The sequence below is a fragment of the Tursiops truncatus genome, chromosome 10, assembly GCF_011762595.2.
Source record: "Tursiops truncatus isolate mTurTru1 chromosome 10, mTurTru1.mat.Y, whole genome shotgun sequence".
Classification (NCBI taxonomy): Eukaryota; Metazoa; Chordata; class Mammalia; order Artiodactyla; family Delphinidae; genus Tursiops; species Tursiops truncatus.
Genome location: NC_047043.1, coordinates 27,149,316 through 27,177,291, shown reverse-complemented (window position 1 = coordinate 27,177,291; position 27,976 = coordinate 27,149,316). Strand labels below are relative to the sequence as shown.

At 37.0% G+C, this 27,976-nt stretch overlaps 1 long non-coding RNA gene across 1 annotated transcript in view; it reads right to left on the bottom strand.

Annotated features, from left to right (window-relative positions):
- LOC109552527 (uncharacterized) overlaps positions 1 to 27,976 on the bottom strand; it is a 366,036-nt gene that overhangs the window by 178,509 nt on the left and 159,551 nt on the right. The window contains exons 3-4 of the long non-coding RNA XR_012334430.1: positions 10,165 to 10,182; positions 8,329 to 8,377 (exon numbers count right to left, since the gene is read on the bottom strand). This is a non-coding gene — a long non-coding RNA (uncharacterized lncRNA). The remainder of the gene's footprint in view (positions 1 to 8,328; positions 8,378 to 10,164; positions 10,183 to 27,976) is intronic.

Genomic DNA, 27,976 nt, shown 5'->3' with positions numbered 1-27,976 from the left:
AATTCAACACTGATTTATGACAAAAAGTCTCCAGAAAGTGGGCATACATGGCCTCAACATAATAAAGGCCATATAGGACAAACCCACAGCAAACATCATTCTCAATGGTGAAAAACTGAAAGCATTTTCTCTAAGATCAGGAACAAGACAAGGATGTCCACTATCACCACTATTATTCAAAATAGTTTGGGAAGTCCTAGCCATGGCAATCAGAGAAGAAAAAGAAATAAAACGAATACAAATTGGAAAAGAAGAAGTAAAACTGTCACTGTTTGCAGATGACATGATACTATATATAGAGAATCCTAAAGATGCCACCAGAAAACTACTAGAGCTAATCAATGAATCTGGTAAAGTTGCAGGATATAAAATTAATGCACAGAAATCTCTTGCATTCCTATACACTAATGATGAAAAATCTGATAGAGAAATTAAGGAAACACTCCCATTTACCACTGCAACAAAAAGAATAAAATACCTAGGAATAAACCTACCAAGGGAGCCAAGAGACCTGTATGCAGAAAACTCTAAGACACTGATGAAAGATATTAAAGATGACACAAACGTTTGGAGAGATATACCATGTTCTTGGATTGGAAGAATCAATATTGTGAAAATAACATACTACCCAAAGCATTCTACACATTCAATGCAATCCCTATCAAATTACCAATGGCATTTTTCACAGAGCTAGAACAAAAAATCTTAAAATTTGTATGGAGACACAAAAGACCCTGAATAGCCAAAGCAGTCTTGAGGGAAAAAAATGGAGCTGGAGGAATCAGACTCCCTGACTTCAGACTATACTACAAAGCTACAGTAATCAAGACAGTATGGTACTGGCACAAAAACAGAAATACAGATCAATGGAACAGGATAGAAAGCCCTGAGATAAACCCATGCACCCATGGTCAACTAATCTATGACAAAGGAGGCAAGGATATACAATGGAGAGAAGACAGTCTCTTCAATAAGTGGTGCTGGGAAAACTGGACAGCTACATGTAAAAGAATGAAATTAGAACACTCCCTAACACCATGCTCAAAAATAAACTCAAAATGGATTAGACACCTAAATGTAAGAGTGGACACTATAAAACGTTTAGAGGAAAACATAGGAAGAACACTCTTTGACATAAATCACAGCAAGATCTTTTTTTGATCCACCTCCTGGATAAATGGAAGTAAAAACAAAAATAAACAAATGGGACCTAATGAAACTTAAAAGCTTTTGCAAAGCAAAGGAAACTACACACAAGATGAAAAGACAACCCTCAGAATGGGAGAAAATATTTGCAAACGAATCAACAGACAAAGGATTAATCTCCAGAATATACAAACAGCTCATGCAGCTCAATATTAAAAAAACAAACAACCCAATCCAAAAATGAAGAAGACCTAAATAGACATTTCTCCAAAGAAGCCATACAAATGGCCAAGAAGCACATGAAAAGCTGCTCAACATCACTAATTATTAGAGAAATGCAAATCAAAACTTCAATGAGGTATCACCTCACACCAGTTAGAATGGGGGTCATCAGAACATCTATAAACAACAAATGCTGTAGAGGGTGTGGAGAAAAGGGAACCGTCTTGCACTGTTGGTGGGAATGTAAATTGATACAGTCACTATGGAGAACAGTATGGAGGTTCCTTAAAAAACTAAAAACAGAATTACCATATGACCCAGCAATCCCACTACTAGGCATATACCCATAGAAAACCATAATTCAAAGAGACACATGCATCCCAATATTCATTGCCGCACTATTTACAATAGCCAGGTCATGGAAGCCACCTAAATGCAACCTAATTCATCAACAGACGAATGGATAAAGAAGATGTGGTACATATATACAATGGAATATTATTCAGCCATTAAAATGAATGAAATTGGATAATTTGTAGAGATGTGGATGAATCTAGGGACTGTCATACAGAGTGAAGTCCGAAAGAGTTAAAGAAATATTGTATATTAACGCATATATGTGCAACCTAGAAAAATGGTACAGATGAACCAGTTTGCAGGGCAGAAATTGAGATACAGATGTAGAGAGCAAACGTATGGACACCAAGGGGGGAAGTGGTGGGGTGGTGGTGGTGGTATGAATTGGGAGATTGGGCTTGACATGTAAACATTAATATGTATAAAATGGATAACTAATAACAACCTGCTGTATAAAAAAACAAAATTAAATTAAAAATTTAATTTTTAATTAAATTTAATTAATTAAATTAAAATTTAATTAAATTTAATTAAATTTTTAATTAAATTTAATTAAAAAAATAAAATTAAATTAAAAAAAATTTTTTTAAATAACAGTTCCTCATTTTGATTATAGTTTAAGATAAACTCTTTAAACTGATTTTATATAATCATGATTCTTATATACACTCACACTTGACAGTGGAATTCTTTAGTATAATTTAAAAATCATAATCTGTATTTATTCCTAGGCTGTCGTTCAAAAAAAAAGTAACCCATATATGTATTTGATTTTTATCTTAATTTTTTAGTTGTTTTTCTCTTTTGAATTGAGAGGTTACTTATGGTTCCCTGGACCACATTCTCTTAATTTAAAGTGATTTGAAATATTTGACCAGTAACGACAGATGCCCTGATGAAGCCTAAAAACAGCAGTTAAACAAGGGTCCGCTTTAGCCTTACTGTGAAACAAAGTCAATTCTGAGCACGCAGGGGCTCTATTTACACGTGATTTGGGGAGGAAAGGAACTTGAAATTCGTCCTTCAAGGCTTGTCCTTTTCCTCCATCTTGGGAGTGGACTAGCAAATCTCCAAAATGTAATGAAATAACACAAAGATTGTTGAGGTATTGACAGTTATTCCCAGTGCAAAGGTAAGTTAAGAAAGGCAGATAAAAAAGACAAAGATGATTCCTTACAATGGTAAATATGCTATCAAAAAATACACCCGATTCTCTGACCTAACCCCACCCCTGCAGCACACACACAGAGGCAGTGACGTGCTGAAACTAGCTTGCATGGCTCACTAGACCTGATTATTAATTGCTCAGACGTTTTGCAAACTGGTGTTTAAACTCTGGATAGTTTGAAATTGGCCATGGTGAGAGTATGACTCAGAAACTGTCAAATGATACAAAATAGGATTTTCTTTTTTTCTGGTGAGCCCATTCAACAACACACCGCTGCCTGTAGGGCCTTTCTTTGCTTGCTTTTTCGTCCTTTGCATTCTGTTCTTTAATCTTTTGGTTTGTTCTTTGGGGAAGCAAAGGAAATAACTATTTGCTGCTGTTATACCTTCACTTCTTGATGGAGATAAAGAGACCCTGTATATATTCATTCACCCTCTTCACATCCCACCCCAACAGAGAAGATCCTTCCAACAGCAGGTGAATCAATGACACTTCGACATTTGCCAAATATACAGACAAAACAATAACTGGCAGCCATCCACAGAGAGACACTTAGGCCACCAAGGGTCTTTGCCAACTTGGCATAACCTATATGAGGATTAGGCAATCTTATAAAATTTTTAGCTGTTTTTCCTGCCTTAGAAAGAAAAAAGAGGAAAATCCCTTTGATAATACAGCCCCATTAATGCTCCCTATAGATCCAAATGAAAACATATAGACTTGGCTAAATATAACATGAGACCCTATTTTCTTTTCCCATTTCACCTGACTTTCTCCACTGGTTCTCGTAACAGACTCTGCAGCCACTGCTGACAGTATAAGCAGTTGGCGTCCCTAGAACCCAGCTCTGCATGGGAGAAGATTATCACGATGCAGACATCAGTTAAATGATACCTTTCCAGGGTTGGCTGGGCTCTTCAGTTCTTCAGACTCTTTCCCAGGGTCATAATGAACAAGGATGACGTAAAATTAAATAGTCGATTGATGTTTTACAGCGATGAACTATGTTTCCAGAAATTGCAATCAAACAAAAAATAAATCAGGATAACTATCCTAATTGCCAATTACAATGTGCCAGGTCTTCACTCTGCCCAGTATCTGTGCAGCATGTGACACTGCTAACCATCACCTCCCTTGAAATAAATCTCCCCGCTTTGTCCTCAGAGGGACTCATCTTGTGCTTCTCCATACCAGTGTTGATGGTCCCTGTTTTCCTATGTTAACTCTTATTCATCAATTCATCCAGTAAATACTGCTTTGTCCTATGTTTACATCTGTGACCTTGACCTTAATTAAACAACACAGCTAAACAGTCTAGTATAGTGTTTTTCATGTAGTGCAAAATAGATAAATGTCTTCTTTCTTCTGCTCCTCCAGCTCTTAGTAGGGCCATTTTTTCCAGTTTCAAACAACACCCTGTTAGAAGCTCCAAGATCTTTCTCCTGCCCGCCCCCCGACTCTCTTTAATGAGCCCCAAACTCAGAAAGCCAACTGTCTCCTGGTTATTGTCTCATTATCTTTCCCTGGAAAATCAAAATCCACTTCTCAAAACTGAAAGCATTAGCCCCAACCCCTTGCAAGTTTTCTCCCTCCACTGTCCCCCATCTCAATAAATGGAATCATTTTCTTCCTTGTGGTGAAAGCAAGAAAGATCAGAGCCATCTTTGATTTTCCCTGTTCTTCAATCAAAACTTCTAATTTATATTTAAATTCTGATAACTGTATAATCAGTATTTGTCTTAAATTCACCCTTTGATCTTTTCCCACTACCACCATTCTCTGTAGGCTCTTACAGTTCTCCTGGACAATGTTAACAGTGTGGTCTTGTAATTGCATTTTCTTAATCCAGCATGCGTTTCCAATCCATGCCACATCTTGCCATCAGAATTATATTTCCAGAATTCTCTCTAGATCCTCATTCCCTCAAATATTTTCTATAGCCCTACCGCCAATGGAATAAAGTCTTAGCAAAGCTTTCAAAGCACGTTGTGTTGATCTTTCCAGCTTCATTTCCCTAAATTCCTCAGTCTGTCCAGTGACACCTGCATCTCTGTTAGCTCCTTCTAGAGCACTTCTAGTTCCTTGAATCACTGTTGATAGTGTCTCTGTATCCCACTGGATGACCTGATGAAATTCTTGAAAAACCCAATTCCAAAACTTAAACCAATCAGACCTCCTTTCTGAGGAATTATCCAGCATTCCTTTCTCTGAATTCTTCTAGCCTGGTGTTTAGTATTTTAAAACACTATGTCATTCCCATCTTCTTTTGTTTCTCTGATTACATGTCAACTCACCATGTTTTCTCTTCTATCAAATTTGAAAGACAAAATTAAAGTCATTTCAGTGTATACAACACATGTCAAACACCTGATGCCTAAGAGGCACTAAATAAATTGTAGTTGAATAAGTGTATTGCATATATTTTAAAAATAAGTAATTTGTCCAGTTGGGGAGCCCTGTTGCTGACTTTTTTGGATGAATTCCCTTGTTTCATGTTTTATGGGAACATCTGTAGATACACACTAGCTTCTATAGCCCCTGGTAAGAAGCTATTTGAATACTGAAAAAGAAGTTTGCGTTAATTACGTTTACTACTCTGTATCTCTTATTTAGAAGATGGGCTAAAAATATACACTTTTTTTTTTTAAAACATCTTTACTGGAGTATAATTGCTTTACAATGGTGTGTTAGTTTCTGCTTTATGACAAAGTGAATCAGTTATAGATATACATATGTCCCCATATCTCTTCCCTTTTGCGTCTCCCTCCCTCCCACCCTCCTTATCCCACCCCTCTAGGTGGTCACAAAGCACCAAGCTGATCTCCCTGTGCTATGCAGCTGCTTCCCACTAGCTACCTATTTTACATTTGGTAGTGTATATATGTCCATACCACTCTCCCACTTTGTCCCAGCTTACCCTTCCCCCTCCTCGTATCTTCAAGTCCATTCTCTAGTAGGTCTGTGTCTTTATTGCCATCTTGCCCCTAGGTTCTTCATGACCTTTTTTTTTTTTAGATTCCATATATATGTGTTAGCATACGGTATTTGTTTTTCTATTTCTGACTTACTTCACTCTGTATGACAGACTCTAGGTCCATCCACCTCACTATAAATAACTCAATTTCATTTCTTTTTTATGGCTGAGTAATATTCCATTGTATATATGTGCCACATCTTCTTTATCCATTCATCTGCTGATGGACACTTAGGCTGCTTCCATGTCCTGGCTACTGTAATTAGAGCTGCAATGAACACTGGTACATGACTCTTTTTGAATTATGGTTTTCTCAGGGTATATGCCCAGTAGTGGGACTGCTGGGTTGTATGGTAGTTCTATTTTTAGTTTTTTAAGGAACCTCCATACTGCTCTCCATAGTGGAGGAATCAGGTTCCCTGACTTCAGACTATACTACAAAGCTACAGTAATCAAGACAGTATGGTACTGGCACAAAAACAGAAATATTGATCAATGGAACAGGATAGAAAGCCCAGAGATAAACCCACGCACATATGGTCACCTTATCTTTGGTAAAGGAGGCAAGAATATACAGTGGAGAAAAGACAGCCTCTTCAATAAGTGGTGCTGGGAAAACTGAACAGGTACATGTAAAAGGATGAAATTAGAACACTCCCTAACACCATACACAAAAATAAACTCAAAATGGATTAAAGACCCAAATGTAAGGCCAGACACTATCAAACTCTTAGAGGAAAACATAGGCAGAACACTCAATGACATAAATCACAGCAAGATCCTTTTTGACCCACCTCCTAGAGAAATGAAAATAAAAACAAAAATAAACAAATGGGACCTAATGAAACTTAAAAGCTTTTGCACAGCAAAGGAAACCATAAACAAGATGAGAAGACAACCCTCAGAATGGGAGAAAATATTTGCAAATGAAGCAACTGACAAAGGATTAATCTCCAAAATTTACAAGCAGCTCATGCAGCTCAATACCTAAAAATATACACTCTTGAAGTAATTTCTGTACTTTTTGTGAGCTACTCTATTAGGAATAGACTGGAGTTCAAATCATATAGGTAGAATATATCATTAATCATTGCCTCCATTTATTTTATAAGGTTTTCCTGGTTTTCTTTGAATGGCCAAATAGCATACCCACTGTATCTGGTTAGGAAGAGTAGAAAATTTTAAAAACTCAATCTATTTATTATGATAATAAGAAGCACATTCTATACACCAGGCTATATTCTATTTACTTCATATAAATTAACTTTAATTTTTAAAACAACCCCGTGTGGTAGGTACTATTAATATGCCTATTTTACAGAGAAAGGAACTGAGGTACAGGATGGTTGATTTGCTCAAAACACAGAACTCATCAGCATCTGAGCCAGGATATGAACTCAGGCACACTGATTCCATATCCCATGGTCTTTCTGGCTGTGCTCTGTTGCATTTAATTAACAGATGAGAGTCATGTGCAAAAGTAAATACACATAGGACCAAATAAAGCAGGAGGTAAACTGAGGTTTAAGGAGTTCAGCAGAAAGGCAAATGAAGTGTTTAATTTTGACTGAGGTATCAGAAGTTGATTTTGAGAAGGGAGGGCCACTTGGAAAGTACTCATTTTCAAGGAGGGCTCTGACACTCCACCACTTCAAAGGCAGCTCATGGCTCTGTGGATCACGTTTCTTTTCACTGTATGCTTCTCCCCACCCCGTACAATCAGCAATTTCCATTTCCTTCTATTTTTGCCATCTTGTCACAGTATCACAGACCCTCCCGTACTCTTCCCCACTCCTACAGAGTATAATTACATCAGTAAGTAGTAAGCACTATTTAGCAGTTTGTGTCAGAATGTGTATTCCTTTAGCTTTATAAAGAAATGCTATTCACCTAGCATTTCTGAGGTCAGTACATTGTCAACAGGTTGGAAGGCAAGCCTAATACACAGACCCTTTCATAGAATCATACAGCAACCCTGACTCTCCTTCCCAAAGAAACACTTCAAGCCTTACTACTCATGGCTTTGCGAACAAACATCAGCATCGCTTGAGCATTGCTTAAATCCTAAAAATTTTGAGGTGAGATCTTTTATTGTAGCTTTGTTGAGTAATAAGTAATGATATTCAACACATACATGCACATACACACGCACGTGCGGGCCCACGTGCATTTGCTAATTCATTTCTTTTAGCTAGAATCTAAATAGGCTTACTTTTCTTTTAATAAATCTTCCAAAGGTTACTACCCTTTTGCCCTTCTCTGCCTGCAATTACATGAAAAAGAAAAAGCACAAAATCCTCTAAAGCCGATCTTTTAAGCTGAACAAACAGGAAATACGATTCATATTTTATTTAATCAGTATAAATCAGGAGAATATTTTTAGAGGAGGGGTGAAGAGACTATGTTTTGAGCCGATTAAATCTCTTCCTCCTTCCTCCCCTTCACTTCCCAAACCTCTTACCTGTAATCAGTGCACAGGTCGAATCTCAGGTCCAGCATTAAGTAATTCACTAAATTAAAACAAAAACAGAAACAAAACTCTGAGCTGCAAAACTCGTGAGTCATTAAAAGAAAACACAGAAAATATGTTGGGACTTCTAGGTAACTCTTCATCAGTGATGTGATAACTGATTTGCAGTATCTTTTGAAGTGTTGAAGACATTCTCTATATCGCTGATGTATTAAATACCACCGTGGTTGAAACTATTGCAAGAGGAGAATCTGAGGGCCCTTCACTCTTCTCCCTCCACTGACTCTCAGAAAAGGAAAACTTACTTAAAAATTAAAAATATAATCATCTCTCCTTTAGAGGCAATGAAATATTTAGTAAAAATGCTCTAAGGATTTCCATCAAACGAGCACCTTGACTCCCACTTGCTGTTAGTCTGTGGTTAAGCAGATAAGCTCCCGAGCCTGAGTTTTTCTCATCCATAACATGGAGTGATGATTGATGTCCTACGGAAAGCATTTATCATCAGAGTGCCTGCCTGTTGAGTTCCTGATATCTAGACTAACAGTCTAGCAACAGGAGTATAAAGAGGTAGATGAAAATAATCATCAAATAAGTTTATTATGCGAATTAGATGAGCTGACATATAAAATTAGTAGACTAATGCCTGGCTAATAATAATTGTTCAATGTAAATTACATCGCTACCTATCCTGTCATTGTTCCCCAATTAGAAAATAAGGTGCTATTCACTCAAAGATGAACAAGTGGAATTTTCTTTCTAATTCCCCTCATAGCCCCAAACCTTCCTCACTTCCTTGCCAGAAGTTACAGCAAAGGCCTTATTAGGCAGTGAGTTTCCTAGAGGAAAGGCTATTTCCTGATCACCCTTGTATTCCTTCTGCTTGCAAGAGCATTTAGGAGGTCTTTAACCTCTTTTTGTTGTTATGTTTGGTGAATGTTTATTTGAGATGAGGGCTGGGTTCCTGGAGATAGGAGAGAAAGGAGGAAATAAGAACTGTCAAAATTGACATAGCTTTGAGGGACTGGCATTAAAAATCAAACTTTATCTATTTTGCATTTTTCCAATATGCAACTGACTGAGGAGAGAGCGTGGGAGAGTGTTCGTGTGTGCATATGGATAGAGGGGTGTGCATGGCATTTAAAAAAATTTTTAGCCCAATGCAGATTTGTGGACCACTATACATTGTTTTCTCTGCATCTGGGAATACAATTAGTCTATAAACTGCAAACCAAGCTACAAGTCCTCCTTGAAATTTCTTTTGTCTTTTTTATGTGTTTAGTTAGCTTTTTTTGAAGATGCATAGTATTCAGACTTTCTCCAGGCTCAGTAACAACAGAGGCCAATATCTGGCCTGTGCCCCTGCTCCTCGGAGGTTTCCAGAGAGCAAGCAGGATCCAGGGCTGATGGAATCAATTTTAATATCATGACCAAATCAAGTAAAGAAAATAATTCAGGCTCCCCTGGCTTGCATGGTTGCACTTCAGGCCAAGACAAGACCAATCAGAGATGACCTGAATCCCAAGATCGGAGGAAGAATAGAATCAAATAACAAACAGAATCATGGCATTTAGTGCAGTGATAAGTGGTTCTATTGGAGCGCACTCATCTACCCTGAGGTACCTTTTCTCAAAAGGTAGCTAGTTATAAATCTGTCTGACAAAGCTCCTTAACAACTTCAAATTCCAATCGCTGGACAGTAGTTTTGCGCAAGCGGGCAGTGAGTGACAGTTCAGAGCATAGGTGCTACATTAATATTGGTACCAAGGCTGTTGCCCCAGAATCATACCCCTGCCCCTCCCTCGAATAGAAACCAATTACACTTACCTAAGTTTCGGGAGGAATCTGCAAAGAGAAAAAAAAACAAGAACTGGTTAGAACCAGTAGACCTTGAGCCTCATTATACGCTCACTGTAATACACTAGCTAAATGACACACCCAACAGCACCAGACAGTTGACAGCTGCCATGACAACTGGAAAAGCCCATACAAGGACGGAAAAGGAGAGTTGCATCAGTTCTGGGTCCAAACCACACCTCTGTTCTCTGTTCTCAAGAAAGTCATGAATGTTCCTCCCACTCTTTCTAATTCCCTCCCTTTTATCTTAACCCTCCTATATATTTGGTGTCTCCACCCCAAACTGGGTTGAGAAGTTGATTTGCAAACTAGGTTCCCGCTTCTCCATTCTTTGGCCACTGAATAAAGCTTGTGCTGCTCCAGTCTCAGCATCGGTTTTGTTATTGGCTCCATGAATCTGATCAGAAAAAGAACTTCCCTAGCCCAGATATGGGGCCTTGGCCCAGGCTAGGACCCTGGCCTGGGTCCAGTAGACCTATTCAGTAACAGTGTATAATAGTAATGTGCAGTAATATTTATATATTTTACAAGCACTCATAAGAGAGGCTCATCTAGCTTCTCTTCTGGCTTTATTAGAAAACAGGATAGGAAAAAGAAAGAGGTAAGATAAATAAAGAGGAAGCTAAGCAGCCAGTCTCAAAAAAATAATTGGAATAATTTTTCTTCTTGCTATCATCTATTTCTAAACCCCGTCCCTAGAGTCTGTTCACAAGAGGAAACATTCCTATTAGCTGTTTCTCTCGAGGGCATCAAAAATGAGAAAGGCATTACAATGTTTATGTTGTTGTTTGTGTTCATACAGAAGCGATTTGGTAATAATTGACTCTGGGCAATAATAATTTTTAAATTTTCTCTTTATTCACCTTGTGTATCTGAGTGTGTAAAAAGAAAGTTTAGCAACCAGAGTCAATCATGAATACTGTTGACAGTGTTCCATTTTCTGATGTGTGCAAAGGGAAATCAATGCATATAAATTCTGATTTCCTTGCTTCACGTGACCTTTATTTCAAGTAGAAACTGGAATTTATGTGAGTACATGCCCACAAATGGACTTGTAAACAGAAGCTAAATTTATTTTTATATTTTCACAACTAAGCAGCTTAATTCCTAGATGACTGATTTTTTTGCAGTTTTACTCCATATAAGTAAAATATTTTAAGATGAATGGGCCAAAATACAATAATCCAGTAGGATTCCTTTTTCTTTTGTCTCATGATTTAATCTTGAATGCTCACCCATTATTGCTGTCCTTAGCCAAAGGAAAAAAAAGATTTATTGCAGCAATCCCATGAATATGCCAATATTTCTATCCTCTCTGCAGAAATGGTCTCTTAATATCTGGAAATGTATTTTCTCTTCTTTATTTTTTCTTTCATATTTGTTAGTGAGCATTCATAGATCACATGAGCTTACAAATAATTTATATATAAACTTAAACATAATAACTTCCGTTCTATACAGTATGAAAATAGAGAACGAAGTTTCTGAGTTACAAATCTGTTGTATAACGTTGTAAGTATAGCAACCATTAAAAGAATGAGTTTTATGTTGACTGTGGACGTTTTGGTGCAAAGTTCATTGTCCAAAATTATGTGTGGCCATTTTTAATATTTAGATTTTATAAATATATTATTTACGATCACTACCTAATGTACTAATGTTGTATACCCTTAGCTTGATGCTTCCTGAAAAAAAAAAAAAATCACACCTGTATGTGGACAACCCATTTACTTCTTCAAACAGATACTTTTAGTGGTTTTAATAATATGAAATTCTAGCTAAATGCTAAAGGCGTAATCCAATGTCTGGTATAGTTACGTTGTTTTAAAATGCAAGTAATAAATAATCAAAATAAATTTTATATTTATGATAACTAACATAAATCATATGCAAGGTAGCAAAGAATAAAGAATAAAATAAATTTTGACATGCAGAGGTAGTTACTATTAGCAAATAGGTGCATCTTTTCTTTCTCCCTCTCTCTGTGTAAATATGTATGCACACATGCATAAACCTGTATATATATCTAGAGGGTGGCACGTCCTTAAGAGGAAGAAAGAGGAGCTAGATCTGTGATAATCTACCTTCAAAGCCAAAGAGATCATCTGGCATCATGTCTCTAAAGGACCCAGTGGACTCTTCTGTATTGCCTATGAAAAGCTGTTTAAGGTCTGTTTTTCTTCATTTGTTCACCTTGCCTGCACACATTTTGCTTAATTCCTTGAAATACAGAACTTAAAACTTTAATTCATTAAAACATGCATATTGATCTACTATTTTCTATGCATTATACTAGGTTCTGGGGGTTACATTGTTGAATAAAATGGTCAAAGCTCCAGTCTCCTAAGGATTACATCTAGCCGGAAAGAGAGATGATGAACAAACCACTAGTACAAGTACAATATTACAAAAGATAAATGCAGAGTGCTGTAGTAGTGGGACCAAATCTAGTCTGGGATGTTACAGAAGACTTTCTTGAGAATATAAAATTTAGCCTAAAAACTGAAGAATTGAGTAGGTGTTAATTACAATCACCATATCTTTTATTATCTACACTGGACACTTTTGAAAATTAAAGATGACATCTTTAATAATTATGCCAAGAAGTAATAAATGTTAATTGCAACAGTACAGAGTCAAAATAGGAAATAATTTCTATTTTTGGAAAACAGAAACGCATTTGGAAAACTTTTTTTAAACTTAAGGTTATGAGTTCTAAAAGACAGTGAAAATGAGACTTTAGTAAAACACATGCACACAAACTTCTATACATAAATATTCACTAGTGTTTTGTACCAATCATACTTTGAATTTTAGAATTCATTTTATTAGTATGGATTAACGTGGATAAGTAGACTTTACTGAAATTCTTGAGCTGTGTTTTTTTCCCCCTTTTCAGATGACCTTTACATACTTTTCATATCGCCACATTTAACCAGTCAGTCTGACTCCAGACTCTAAATGTTTAACCTCCACTCTGAAGGTGTGAAAAATCAATGAATTTCAATATACCACTATCCTAAAAATTAGCGAGAAAAGAAAATCAAAATAAACACCAAAAAACATAGAAAGAAGAAAAAATAATGTTCAGATCCGAAAATAACAAATAAAAAATGCATTAGGCCAACCAAGTAGCAAAAAATCAAGTAGGCCAACTAAGCGAAAGAAATAATAAAATAAACAGTTCTGGATAATTATCAAGAAAAAACAGAAATATCCCTACAGATATCATAGCTATTAAAACAACACTAAGTGGGTATTTTGAACACTTTCTGCCAATAAATTTGAAAATTACATGAAATGGACAAATTAAATGAATACGTAATTTACCAACTCTGGCTCAGTAATAAGCAGGAAACATGGGATTTTTTAAAACCACTAGAAGAATCAAATCAATTGTGAAAAAAATTTCCACAAACAAAACTCCAATCTCAGTCAACTGCATCAGTAAGTTCTATCACACATTTAAGAAAAAAAAAAAAAATCCAAACAAGTGAATTATACCAGAAAATAAGCAAATTCATTCCAATAATGAATAAATGTACACAAGATATAATACATTGGCACATCTGATTTTATCTCAGGAGTAAAAAGTTATTTTAACAATAAAGATCAATTATCATAATCTACTATATTTACCAAAAGGAGAAAAAGGAGAAAAATCAAATGGCCACATCAAAAGATGCAGAAAAACCTTTGGTAAGATCAAGCACATATCCAGAATATTGATTTTTAACACACCAGAAACTTTCTTAACCAATAACTGATATCTCTAAGTAAAAACAATAGCAAAGATCCAAGTTAATGGTGAAATATATAAGACATCCCTTTTGAGAATTAAAATAGCTCTGTTGGAGCTAGTTAATATGGTTAAGAAAGAAATATAAGGTATTAGAAAGGAAGAAACAAACTGTCATTACTTGCAGATGCATAGATGATATGATTATACACAGGGAAAAATCCAAAGTAATAAACAGATGAATTATGAGAAACTGGAAGAGAATTTATAAAGTTTCTTACTATAAAGTCAACATATGAAAATCTGTTTTTCTATATATCAGCAACAGTAAGTAAGAAAATGAAACGTAAAATGAAAACGAAACAAAATAGAATTTTAGACATTCCAGAAACATCCAAGGTGTCTTAAGAACCACGCTGGTCTGGATGATGTTTTCTTCGACTGCAGGAGGGAGGAGGGGCAGCATTTTTGCAATTATCCAGAACTTTTGTTTCACCACTTTCCTTTACACAATCACGTGTGTCTTCTGTCATCCTGGACAGTGAGCAGCCTTTCTGAGATGCTGAAAATCATTATTAAAGGAATGGCTAAGTTACTGCTTTTTATTTTATTTATTAAACTGACGATGAACAGACAAGAGAAAGCAGACCTGAAGCATTTCCCAGGTATGTGAGTGCCGACTGTTTCCTAACCACACCAGAAAATGCGTCACAGTGAATGATCTTACAGTGACAATGGGAGAAGATTATGTGCTGACGGGCCTTTTGGACTCATTTTCTCTGAGTCAGTACAAGTCCATAGCTAAAGCAGAACACACAAGGGCTTGTTTTCTTGTTTGTTTGTCTTTAATTATGAAACCAATGAGCAGAGGCTGTACCTTTACTCCAGAATGTACTCTATTATAATATTATGTTTTAATAATGTTTCACATAGTTGAAGCAAAAAGAGGGTATAAAAATAAAATACAAAGAATATAACAGTTTCACTAAAATGAGTTCTAGTGCCTTAGAAAAAAAAAAAAGAAATATAAATTAACCCGATTTGGTGACTCTCATTATTTCATTTCATTAACATATATAAAAATAACTTTTTATACTAGCTTTCTTACTGCATAAAAATATGCATAAATTAGTTAATAGTAGATCTGTATGAAAGCTCAAGGGCATTTCTTTAATCATTATATATTAGTATGTTGTGATTGGACACATTCAATTTAATTCAAAAAGTATCTAATAAAGAACATCTATTTTCCACACTGCTTGGGGACTCTAAGGAAGGCAACTAGGAGTAAATATCCTGTCAAAGAGATGGAACATAAATTAATCAATGAACAAATAGTCCTTTGGTGCCCTTGTTAGACAAAGCACTGAACCAGACAAATTCGTACTAAAAATTAAATGTGCGTGTGTGTGTGCATGTACGTGTGTGTATACTATATATGTGTGCCATAATATAAATATTATGACCTTGAGGTAAAATTCATATCTAATATGGAAAAAAAGGAAAATGGGAAAACTGACTTAAGAAACTAGTAAAGAACATTAATGAACAATCTAGCACTAAATTTTACAGAGTATATTATGTACCTTTGGTTTTAGAAAAAGATGAGTGTAAGCTGAGAAATTATAATATCAGTGCTGAAGGATATATAGAATTTACATAGGTGAAGGAAAGATGGCAGAAATATCCCAGCAACTGAAAAAACAGGATCAAAGGCACAGAAATGAGAAGCATGGCATTTGGAGGAAACAGTAAGGAGAAACCTGGAATTCAAAAGAAATAACTTCTGAAGAGAAACCACAGCGGGTTGTGGAAAGCATCAAAGACCTGGCAACAGAGATTGAAGGGTTGGCTTCCTCCTGGCTCTGCCCCCTGCTGGTTTTCTGGTTTGGGTCCAGGCATGTAATTTAATTGAGCTTGAGTTCACCTACTATCCCCTGAGGACAAGATAAACCCTGCCTATACCCTGTGTCTGTAGGAAGTAAATGAGACAATCTGTATGGAAGTGTGTTTTAACCCGTAAAGTTCTAAATTGAAGGGTTATTATTCAGGGTAAAAATTAATATTCCTTCTCCCATTTGGTACAAGCCACTACATGTGGAACATGTTACTGCAGACACAGGGAGGTTTGCTGTTGCTGTTGTGGTTTCTTTTTGTTTTGCTTTGTCTTGTTTTTTGGTTTTGGGGGGATTTATTTGGCCGCCCCACGCAGACTGTGGGATCTTAGTTCCCCGACCAGGGATCATCCCACGACCTCGGCAGTGAAAGCACAGCGTCCTAACCACTGGACTGCCAGAGAATTTCCTGTTGTTGCTGTTTTAATCAGCTCCATCTGATAGGTTGTTACAAAGGTGGGGCTGGTTACATCAACTGAAGGCAGGTTTTCTCCCTACGCAGAAGAACACACTCAGATGCCTTCACACAGAATAGACAGGTGAATCTTGCGGCAGGGGCTATTTGATTAGTTTTTTGCTTCATTTGCTGGTTTCTTATTTTATTTTATTCTGTATTATTTGTTTGTCTGGACACAATGGAGATGTCCAGGAAACTGCAGGATTGATTTGGTGGAAAGAATCCTGTAATCCTGTCTGTATGAATGGAATTGCACCCCTCCCCACAAATGCATATGCTGAAGCCCTAATCCCCAGTACCTCAGAAGGTGACCGTATTTGGAAATAGGGTCTTGCAGTTCTGGTTAGTAAAGATGAGGTCATACTGAAATAGAGGGGGGCCAAATCCAATGTAACTGGGAGAATGCCAGGGACCATAAAGGCAGGCAGCAGGATGATACATCCACAAGGCAAGGAATGCTGGTAATCCACCAGAAGCTGGGAGAGAGACCTGGGACAGATTCTCCCTAGAAGTCCTCAAAAGGAACTAATCCTATGACATCATGAACTTGCTCATACTTCTAGCCTCCACTATTAGGAAACAATAAATTTCTGTTGTTTAAATCACCCAGTTTGTTATACTTTGTTATGGCTGCCCTGGGAAACTACTACAATGAAATCGGATCCAGATGCAAATATTGGCCTTATACTGCACCTACTATGTTACTTTAACCAAGGCACGCAATATCTCTTAGTCTGTTTCCTTAAACCAATGCCTACCCATCCTACCTCACAGCTTTGCATGGACCAAGTATATAATATGCAAATAGAGTCTGTAAATGATTAAGTGTTATAAAAAGTGTGTACGGGGGCTTCCCTGGTGGCGCAGTAGTTGGGAGTCCGCCGGCCGATGCAGGGGACATGGGTTCGTGCCCCGGTCCGGGAAGATCCCACATGCCGTGGAGCGGCTGGGCCCGTGAGCCATGGCCGCTGAGCCTGCGCGTCCAGAGCCTGTGCTCCACAACGGGAAAGGCCACACGGTGAGAGGCCCACATACCACAAAAATAAATAAATAAATTAAATTAAATTAAAAATGAAAAGTGTATATGGGTATTCATATGAGTAAGAATTGCAAGTGCTTATCAATTAATTTCCATTCATTTACAATGGTCTGTTACAACTACTGAAGGTGTGTATTATATATAAGTGTGGCTCAGCACAATTCAACTTTTAAGTATGCTAGACACATTTAGGCACAGATTCATAGGGATTCTGTCAATAGGGATTCTCATGATATAGCTATAGATAATTTAACCCTAATGGATCCTATTTTTCCAGATGGTGATGTGGAACACATTGAGACAGGCTGGGACCTGGGACCCTCTGCTGCAGTGCCTGCACCTGGACAAATGTCTCCTCAAGCAACAAAATACAAACAAACTATAAGGGACTAAAAATAATGGTGTACGTGTGCAGTTGGGGCAAATTACGGACAATAAGATACGAAAAGACCAAAACCCAACGGCCACTTCTGAAGAGCTGAGAGCAAAAGCAGGGTGTCAGGAACAAAAGCAGGGTACTGAGCATGCACCCTGCACTCAACAGCAGCCAAGGGGTGGGCAAAACACCTAAGCCACCGCTCCGGCCCAGCTCCTGGACCTGCCCCTACCCTCACCTCATATAAGCAACCAGCTTGCCCCACCTCCGCTGGGGACTGACCACGGGAAACTCTTACTTGTTTTTGCTCCCCTCTGCTGCAGCAGGGGCCCAGATAAAGCCTTGCCTGAATTTCTTGTCTGACCTCTTATCAATTTCTGTTGAATAAGGAAGACAAAGAACCCTGTCGGTAACAACATTACCACAGCCACTGCGATTGGTTGCTGGAACTGAAGATATTTTTGCAGCTCTACTATATAATGGACAATTTTATGTACATTTAAAATTTACACAGGTGAAGGGAAGAGGACAGAAATATCCAGGAAACTGAAAAAAACAGGATCAAAAGCATTTGTAGGGGAATGTATACATATATTCCCCTCCAAATATATACATATATGTATAAAATCATGGTCAATGAATTTTTTAAATATATACAGTTTCCTCACAGTATTTACCCAATCAGAGAAATCTTAGGTTCTTGCTACAATCAATAGATTTCAGACCTTTAATGAGTCTTCCCTTTTAACATTCCTACTGCAACAAGATTCTTCCTGTGTTTTCATGTAATCAATTAGTTTGTTCTTTTTGTCTTTAATTCCATACTGTAGCTGTTCTAATTGCAACTCCAGTTATGCAAAAATATCTCATTTCAGAATGTCTAAAGCTATCATTATCCTGATAACAAACATTCTCCAGATAACCTCCACCAGCACTCCTCAGTTACAAGGCCTCCTATCCTTGTCATAACTCACAGCTATTCCAGCAGGATGTTAGCTAAGTTCATTAACTTGCATATCAGACAAAGGGAAGGCAGCACCCTGTGACTCTTCTTTTTATTCCTGACATTTTTTTTTCTTTTTATGCCAGCACAAGGATCACGCTACATCACTACATGTTTTTTCAGCCAATATTCAGTTTTTTTCTGTAGAACATCACAGTGTTATGACACTATTTCTTCTTGTGTGGATCAGGACAGGATGTAACACAAACGTCTTTTGTAGTCAGCGTTTTCTATTCCTTAGAACCACTGAAATGCTTGTCACATGTGAAGGTCCAGCAGAGACCTCACACTACAGAGTACACATAACGTACTATTAAAGAGTTACATATTAACTAAAAACTAAATAATAAGGCATTAAAAGTATAGCATCAAAATTACAACAAATAAACCAATGATAGATGCTCATGAGTTGAATCATTGCCCCTAAAGGTCCAAACATGTTTGGTTTGCGTACGCTTTTGTAGCAGAGCTGGCAGCTGGGAATTGCTGTGCCTCTTTAAAATGGATAAAAATTCTGGAAACATTGGTTAGCTAATAATTCTCCTAATAAGTACAAGTCCCTCTATGATCTGCTTCAGGATTTGCCAACTCATTGCCATGTTTATTGTGTGTTCATCTAGATAATCTCCTTTCCCCTCACCCTTTAAATGTCGTAGTATAAGGATCCTCAAGGTGTGGTCTGGAGTTCCAGACCACAGAGGACCCAGAGAGGCAAAACTTTGTTCATAACAATATTAAAACATGATTTACCTTTTTCAATCTCATTTTCCCATGAATGTATAGTGGATTTTCTAGAGGTGACCTAGTAGGTAACATTGTAACTGAATACTGAAGCAGATATGAGGATCCAGCCATCTTCTTTTAGGCACAATAATAAGGTTTGCAATAGTATAAAATAATGATATTCTTCTTACTGTTTGTTTGTTTTGGAAAATAAGGTCATTTTAAAAAATTAAAACAGATTAATTATATGAACAAAAATGGGTTTTAAGTTAAATAAATATATTTTAAGTTCTCTGTTTTAATTTCTAATATGGTAACTATCAGTAAACATAACTCAAACAAACTAACATTAATTGGGTTTCCTAGTAATATTTAATAGAGTAAAGGATACTGAGATGGAAATGTTTGAGAGCAGCTGTCAGGGAATATACCAGAGATTTTAATTTATTTTTTTTACTGTGTTCCCAGAGACTCATAAGCTGAGGAACAGTTAGCCTAGAAGAATAAAATCTGCCCCCCACCGATTCCCATCCCAGCATTGGGAGAAGAGGGTTGGACACTGAATGTATCTCTGAGAGGGTATCAAGAGACCTGCACCTTCACACCTGTTCCACTCAAGTGAGATTCAATGGGAGTCAAGGTAAATTTGGGAGGCGGTGAACTCCACCAAGAGGGTTTTGTTTTCTTGGCTTTACTTGATAATATACTCCTATTAGCCATCCCTTTATTTTTACTGTCAATGCCACCACAGTATTTTTGTGTTGGACTAATGCAATATTCTACTATATGATCGTCTGAGTTAAAATCTCTTTCCTCTAATTCACACCACCAAAACACTTACCCAAAATTGAACTTTGTCCAGAATGTCCTCAGTCAGATATGTTAGCAAGTTCCCCCACTGCCTGGAGCTTAAAGTCTAAACATTTCGGAACCTTAGAATCACAGCCTTTTAAAACCATAGAGAACAAAGATATCATTAGATCAAAGCTCCACATGTTCTAAAATAAGAAACTGATGTCCATAAGTGATGTGACTTTACCACGGTCATATGAACAACAGCAACATAATCAAAATCAGAATTATAGTTGAGTCTGTATCTGACATTTGCGGTACCACAAAATATCATGGTTTATATTTCCAAATATGTATATCTACTTCCCATCATAATATCTCTACTTCAGATGCACTCGTCTCATTATCTTCAAAACATACTGTGTAAATTACCATCACTGTGAGAAAGACAAATGGAGCTGGAGGAATCAGGCTCCCTGACTTCAGACTATACTACAAAGCTAAGGTAATCAAGAAGCATGGTACTGGCACAAAAACAGAAATATACATCAATAGAACAGGATAGAAAGCCCAGAGATAAACCCACACACATATGGTCACCTTATCTTTGATAAAGGAGGCAGGAATGTACAGTGTTGAGAAAGGACAGCCTCATCAATAAGTGGTGCTGGGAAAACTGGACAGGTACATGTAAAAGTATGAGATTAGATCACTCCCTAACATCATACACAAAAATAAGCTCAAAATGGATTAAAGACCTAAATGTAAGGCCAGACACTATCAAACTCTTAGAGGAAAACACAGGCAGAACATTCTATGACATAAATCACAGAAAGATCCTTTTTGACCCACCTCCTAGAGAAATGGAAATAAAAACAAAAATAAACAAATGGGACCTAATGAAACTTAAAAGCTTTTGCACAGCAAAGGAAACCATAAACAAGACCAAAAGACAACCCTCAGAATGGGAGAAAATATTTGCAAATGAAGCAACTGACAAAGGACTAATCTCCAAAATTTATAAGCAGCTCATGCAGCTCAATAACAAAAAAACAAACAACCCAATCCAAAAATGGACAGAAGATCTAAATAGACATTTCTCCAAAGAAGATATACAGACTGCCAACAAACACATGAAAGAATGCTCAACATCACTAATCATTAGAGAAATGCAAATCAAAACTACAATGAGATATCATCTCACACCAGTCAGAATGGCCATCATCAAAAAATCTAGAAACAATAAATGCTGGAGAGGCTGTGGAGAAAAGGGAACACTCTTGCACTGCCGGTGGGAATGTGAATTGGTACAGCCACTATGGAGAACAGTATGGAGGTTCCTTAAAAAACTACAATTAGAACTACCATATGTGGGCTTCCCTGGTGGTGCAGTGGTTGAGAGTCCGCCTGCTGATTCAGGGGACACAGGTTCATGCCCCGGTCTGGGAAGATCCGACATGCCGCAGAGCGGCTAGGCCCATGAGCCATGGCCGCTGAGCCTGCGTGTCGGGAGCCTGTGCTCTGCAACGGGAGAGGCCACAACAGTGAGAGGCCTGCGTACAGCAAAAGAAAAAAAAAAAAAAAGAACTACCATATGACCCAGCAATCCCACTACTGGGCATATACCCTGAGAAAAACCATAATTCAAAAAGAGTCATGTACCAAAATGTTTATTGCAGCTCTATTTACAATAGCCAGGAGATGGAAACAACCTAAGTGTCCATCATCGGATGAATGGATAAAGAAGATGTGGCACATATATACAATAGAATATTACTCAGCCATAAAAAGAAACAAAATTGAGCTATTTGTAACGAGGTGGATAGACCTAGAGTCTGTCATACAGAGTGAAGTAAGTCAGAAAGAGAAAGACAAATACTGTATGCTAACACATATATATGGAATTTAAGAAAAAAAAATGTCATGAAGAACCTAGGGGTAAGACAGGAATAAAGACACAGACCTTCTAGAGAATGGACTTGAGGATATGGGGAGGGGGAAGGGTAAGCTGTGACAAAGCGAGAGTGGCATGGACATATATACACTACCAAACGTAAAATAGATAGCTAGTGGGAAGCAGCTGCATAGCACAGGGAGATCAGCTCGGTGCTTTGTGACCACCTAGAGGGGTGGGATAGGGAGGGTGGGAGGGAGGGAGACGCAACAGGGAAGAGATATGGGAACACATGTATATGTATAACTGATTCACTTTGTTATAAAGCAGAAACTAACACACCATTGTAAAGCAATTATACTCCAATAAAGATGTAAAAAAAAAAAAAAAAGACCCAATGCAGCCAAAAATTAAATAAGTAATAAAAACATTAATTATTAAAAAAATTTATTTTCAATATACAAACAATATATGCTGGAGAGCGTGTGGAGAAAAGGGAACCCTACTACACTGTTGGTGGAAATGTAAATCGGTACAGCCACTACGGAGAACATTATGCAGGTTTCTGAAAAAAATAAAAATAGAGCTACCATATGATCCAGCAATCCCACTCCTGGGCATATACCCAGAGAAAAACATGGTTGGAATGGACACATGCACCCCAATGTTCATTGCAGCACTGTTTACAACAGCCAAGACATGGAAACAACCTAAATGTCCATTGACAGATGAATAAAGGAGATGAGGTACACATATACAATGGAATAATATTCAGCCATTAAATAGAACGAAATAATGCCATTTGCAGCAACATGGATGGACCTGGAGATTATCGTACTAAGTGAAGTAAGTCAGACACAGAAAGACAAATATATGATATCGCTTACACGTGGAATCTAAAGGAAAAAATGATACAAATGAACTTACTTACAAAACAGAAACAGACTCACAGTCTTAGAGAATGAACTTTTGGTTACGGGGGCGGGGGGGAAGCCAGGGGAGGGATAGATTGGGAGTTTGGGATTGACATGTACACACTACTATATTTAAAACAGATAACCAACAAGGACCTACTATCTAGCAGAGGGAACCCTGCTCAATATTCTGTAATAAATGGGAAAAGTATTTGGAAAAGAATAGATACATGTATATGTATAACTGAATCACTTTGCTGTACACCTGAAACTAACACAACACTGTTACTCAATGCTCCAGTATAAAATAAAAATGAAAAAAAGCAAACTTTTGTTCCTATAACATATTGCCATGAATATTTTGTGTATCACTTTTTCATGTATCATTTATGTTTGCATCTTAAAATGTTTGTTTCATGTTGACCACATGCAGGGTATTTAAATATATCAGTTGATTATTATAGAGGCTCCTCTTTGCAACACAGAGACCAAATAATATATTGATTACATCTTTTCATTTGTAAGAATGTAATAACTGGCCTATAGCATTTAGTAAGTCTACAATTAACTTCCTCAAAGATCTCTAAAGCATTTTTCAGTTTCATTGATCCTCATGTTATTTCCCTGCTTACCTCGACAAACAAAATCAATTCAACTGCAATGATAATCAGATCATATATAAAGCCATCTACTTAAGCAAACTGAAAGAATTTTTAGTTTGCCTGATCTGATTTTTGGAAGATTGTGCCAATATGAAGTCAGATGGAGGACTTGAGAGTCCAGAGGGAATGGCACATATGTTTATTTTCAAAAGAGAGCAATTGAGAGATCCAGAAAAAAAGATGAGTAGCTAATTCAAGTTTAATGTATTACCTAACCGTGAGCTATTAGAGAAGAATCTTAATCCCTCTGCCTGTTTGTCCCCAGTCTTTCCACTTGTATACTCCACCGATGATGGCAATGGTCCACACCAGTGCTACAGAGCACCCTGACTGGCCCTGCCTGGTACTCTTTATACAATTCTGTACAAAGATGAGAAATAAGCTTTGGAAATTATAAAAGTCCAATCAAGGAAAAGACAAGACAGGGATGATTCATCACAATCCCTGCCTTATTCTTACCAGCTTTCTCATATATTTCTTGCTTATTTCAACATACATGAAATTCTTCCTAATTACAAAGATGATAAAATCATTTGACTCATTGAGACTATAAAAAAGAAATACACTTTTTACTCTCCTCAAAAGTTAAATTTTCTAAATATTTTATTGCAATAAATAATGATGTTTTCCTCATAGAGAAAAAGAAATACACTTTTTATACTCTCCTCAAAAGAAATACACTTTTTACTCTCCTCAAAAGTTAAATTTTCTAAATATTTTATTGCAATAAATAATGATGTTTGCCTCATAGAGAAAAAGTTTACTATGAAAATAAAGTTGTCATTTCTCTGCAGAGCTGGCATGTTGCAGAACAATTATTGACCTAGGGGCTAGAAAATTCTAAATTTAGATCCTACATCTCCAGCTTGCAAGATGCATTACCTGTGGCATTTTATTTTTTTATTCCCATCAAGTTACCCATCTCTTTATCTAAAATAATGCCTATTTCGTAAAAAGTTGCTGGAGAAAATATGTTAGATGATAAAGTGAAGCAGTTCTCACAAAGGAATAGTTTTATAAATATTTATTACCATCCCTTTACTCATCAATGCCCATTACCCAGATCTCATACTACACATAACCTTTATTAATATTTTTCAATCAAATGTTATATCTGAAAACATCATAGGAGAGTACATTCAACGTCTGGGCAGGGTACTAATATCTTGCAGGGAAACTTTCAATCACAATTCATTAAAAGAGTCCAACCTATTTCTGTCAACTTTGAGGGATGAGCCCTCTGCCCCTCTTTTGCTTATGTAAGATCAATGGAACCTTTAATGTGTGTTTAATATCTTCAGGCTCCTCCAAGAGTTATTCTCTGAGAAAATCAGTAGAAGCCATTCATCAAAGCACATAGATGTGTGCTTCCAGAATAAAAAGGAGAGTTCAGAAGGCTGATTCTGACACTAATCAATTCTTTCCTCAGATAATGTGGAAATCTCTGACACGTTTTTAATATTGTCATAGGTCAGTGTTATCCGTTATGGTTGAGAAGTTTATCCTACTGATAATGAGGATTCTCCATAATTTTCAGGAACAATTGGGGTCTAAACATTCATGTTTTTTACACAGAGTCCATTTGCTGTTATCTGAGTCTTTAATTAAGATACTTCCTTTACTCTTGGAACAAAGGTATTTGTCTTTTCTCTCCCTGACCGTTTTAACTTTAATTATCGGATGCTACAAAATTTAGCACGTGTGTTCATTATTGGGTGGATTTAGAATATTCACTGTAACTTCTGCTGACATTAACTGAATAAAGTAACTTTAGACAGGGACTTCCCTCGTGGCTCAGTGGTTAAGAATCCACCTGCCAATGCAGGGGACATGGGTTCGATCCCTGGTCAGGAAAGATCCCACATGCTGCAGAGAAACTAAGCCCGTGCACCACAGCTACTGAGCCTGCGCTCTAGAGACCGTGGGCCACAACTACTGAAGCCCGCATGCTTTAGGGCCCGTGCTCCGCAACAAGAAAAGCCACCAATGAGAAATCCTCTTACCACAACTAGAGAAAGCCCAGGAGCAGCAATGAAGACCCAACTCAGCCAAAAATAAGTAAATAAATAAAATAAATTTATACAGAGATCTGGCTTCAATTTAGTCACAATCTGATGATTCAGTTTGATTTCATGTCATTTATTCTTCTGTTTAAAGGAGGCTTCAGAATTGTGTGATTTAGAGTCCAATGGTGTAGTTTTCTGTTATGGTCATCCATTCTCTAATTTTGTTTATTTTCTTCAATTCTTTTTAAAATATCATATTTCATTAACATTTACCTAACACTGCACTTGACATTTTCCATTTCACACCTCTCTAATATATGTGCAGTAAGGCTGGGGAAAAGTGTTTCCTCATAATGATACCTAAAATTTATTTTATAGGAGGCTGAGGCATTCATCCCAAATTTAAAGATAAAATTAAATGGCACAATTCTCCTGGGAGAACAAGCACAGAGACCAAGTCATCTCACACCTCCACTGATTTAAAACATCTGGCCAAGGAGAGACAGAGTCACTGAGCCAAGCCAGCAGATGGACACAGTCCAAACTGGAGGTGGGAGAAGATTTAATATAAGTGATGTTCAGTGTTGGGATTAATACTCATGAAAGGACGTTCAGTCAATGTGGTAACAGAACTGTTTGGCATGATAAACTACATTTTAAGACATACATACTTATGACCTATCAACTGTACTCCTAGGTATATCTCCATTGAAAATGTCTCTGCATGTTCACTAAAAGACATGTACAAGAATGTATCACAGCAACATCATCCCATCATAATAACAAAAACCTCAAAACACCTAAAATGCCCATCAAACTTAGAAAGACATCATCATAAAATGGGACATTCTATAACAGCGAAAATACTCTGCAGATACACCTAAGAATTTGGAAAAATTCTCATACACATAATGTTGACCAAAGCAAAAACCACAGATAATACATTTATACAAAATTCAAAATATTTAAAATTATACTGCATTATTTAGGGCTGAAAACTTGGGAGATAAAATTATAAAGAATTGCTGATGAGTATTTTCTCAAATTTAATTATATAAAAATATAGAAGTCAGATTTGTGATCACTTCTGTGGAAGGGAGGAGTAGTGACTGATGGGACTATAATGAAAGATTCTGAGATTTTTGTGATGTATTTCTGTTGTTGTTTTACTTTCATTGTGTCCATGTGTTATTCACTTTGTGATATGTCATTGCGCTGGATTTTTTTTCAGAGCTGGACTTTTCTAAATGTGTGATGTATTTCACATCTCTAACGCTTAAAGCATTTTCATATAATTGTTTTCAAAAATCCCTTCAGAGTTGAGGGCTGGCCTATGAATGGTTTGCGTTTGTAGAGAAAATATGAACATGAACAAGCCTACTATACAGAATAAAAGGGTAATAAAATCTCTTTCCTATTCTGTTATTTAATTGCCGTCCAAAATTTCAAAAAAACCCTGTGTGTGTGCACGCACTTGTATGTGTGCATAGGAATGGCACTACTTGGTGCCCCAATAACTGAAGAATTTGTCGTGTTTCACAAAATCTGACATTTAGAACTACGTACCAACTACCGTTAACTCCACCATTTACAGTGGCATAATCTGAAGTGGTCAGAAAACAATCCCACAAAACGTTGCCATGAGGTAATTTTCACATATAAAGAGAGCATATCACAGTGACCCCACATGTTACTTAAGTTGAGGTGGAACTTGATATAATCTGGCTTTTGTCACCGATATGCACCGAACCTTGCCAGTGTTCCTTGTCTGACATGACAGATGACTTTTCATACACTTTTATTATGTGCTTATTTTTATTCTTAGAAGAATGAGGTTGTCATGGCTCAGAATTAAAAAAAAAAAAAAAAACCTTAGAAACTGAGAGTCAATTTCATGTCATGTGTTTCCTGGAGTAAGAGGTAGAGGAGCAATGAGTATCACATGGACCTTTTATCCACTTTGACCTTCCTCTGCCTATTAGTCACATCTATATTTATGTCTGCTTGCATTGCTTCCTCAGGGGCACCTAACATCTAAATACGGGCTCTCTATCTCAGCATCTCTTATTGACTTTTCCTAATCTTATTATTTCCGCTGATATTTACTCTGCATGTCACTTTTGCTTTCCCAGCACTATATTTTGATGTGATTCACCCCGGAGGAATCTTTACATTACCAGCCTAACAAATGAAATTAGGAAAGGAAGGTGGTCACATCTAGATCCCGGTTGAACAAAAGAACCAGCATCTACATGGAGGGCACCATGAAAATTTAAACTGAG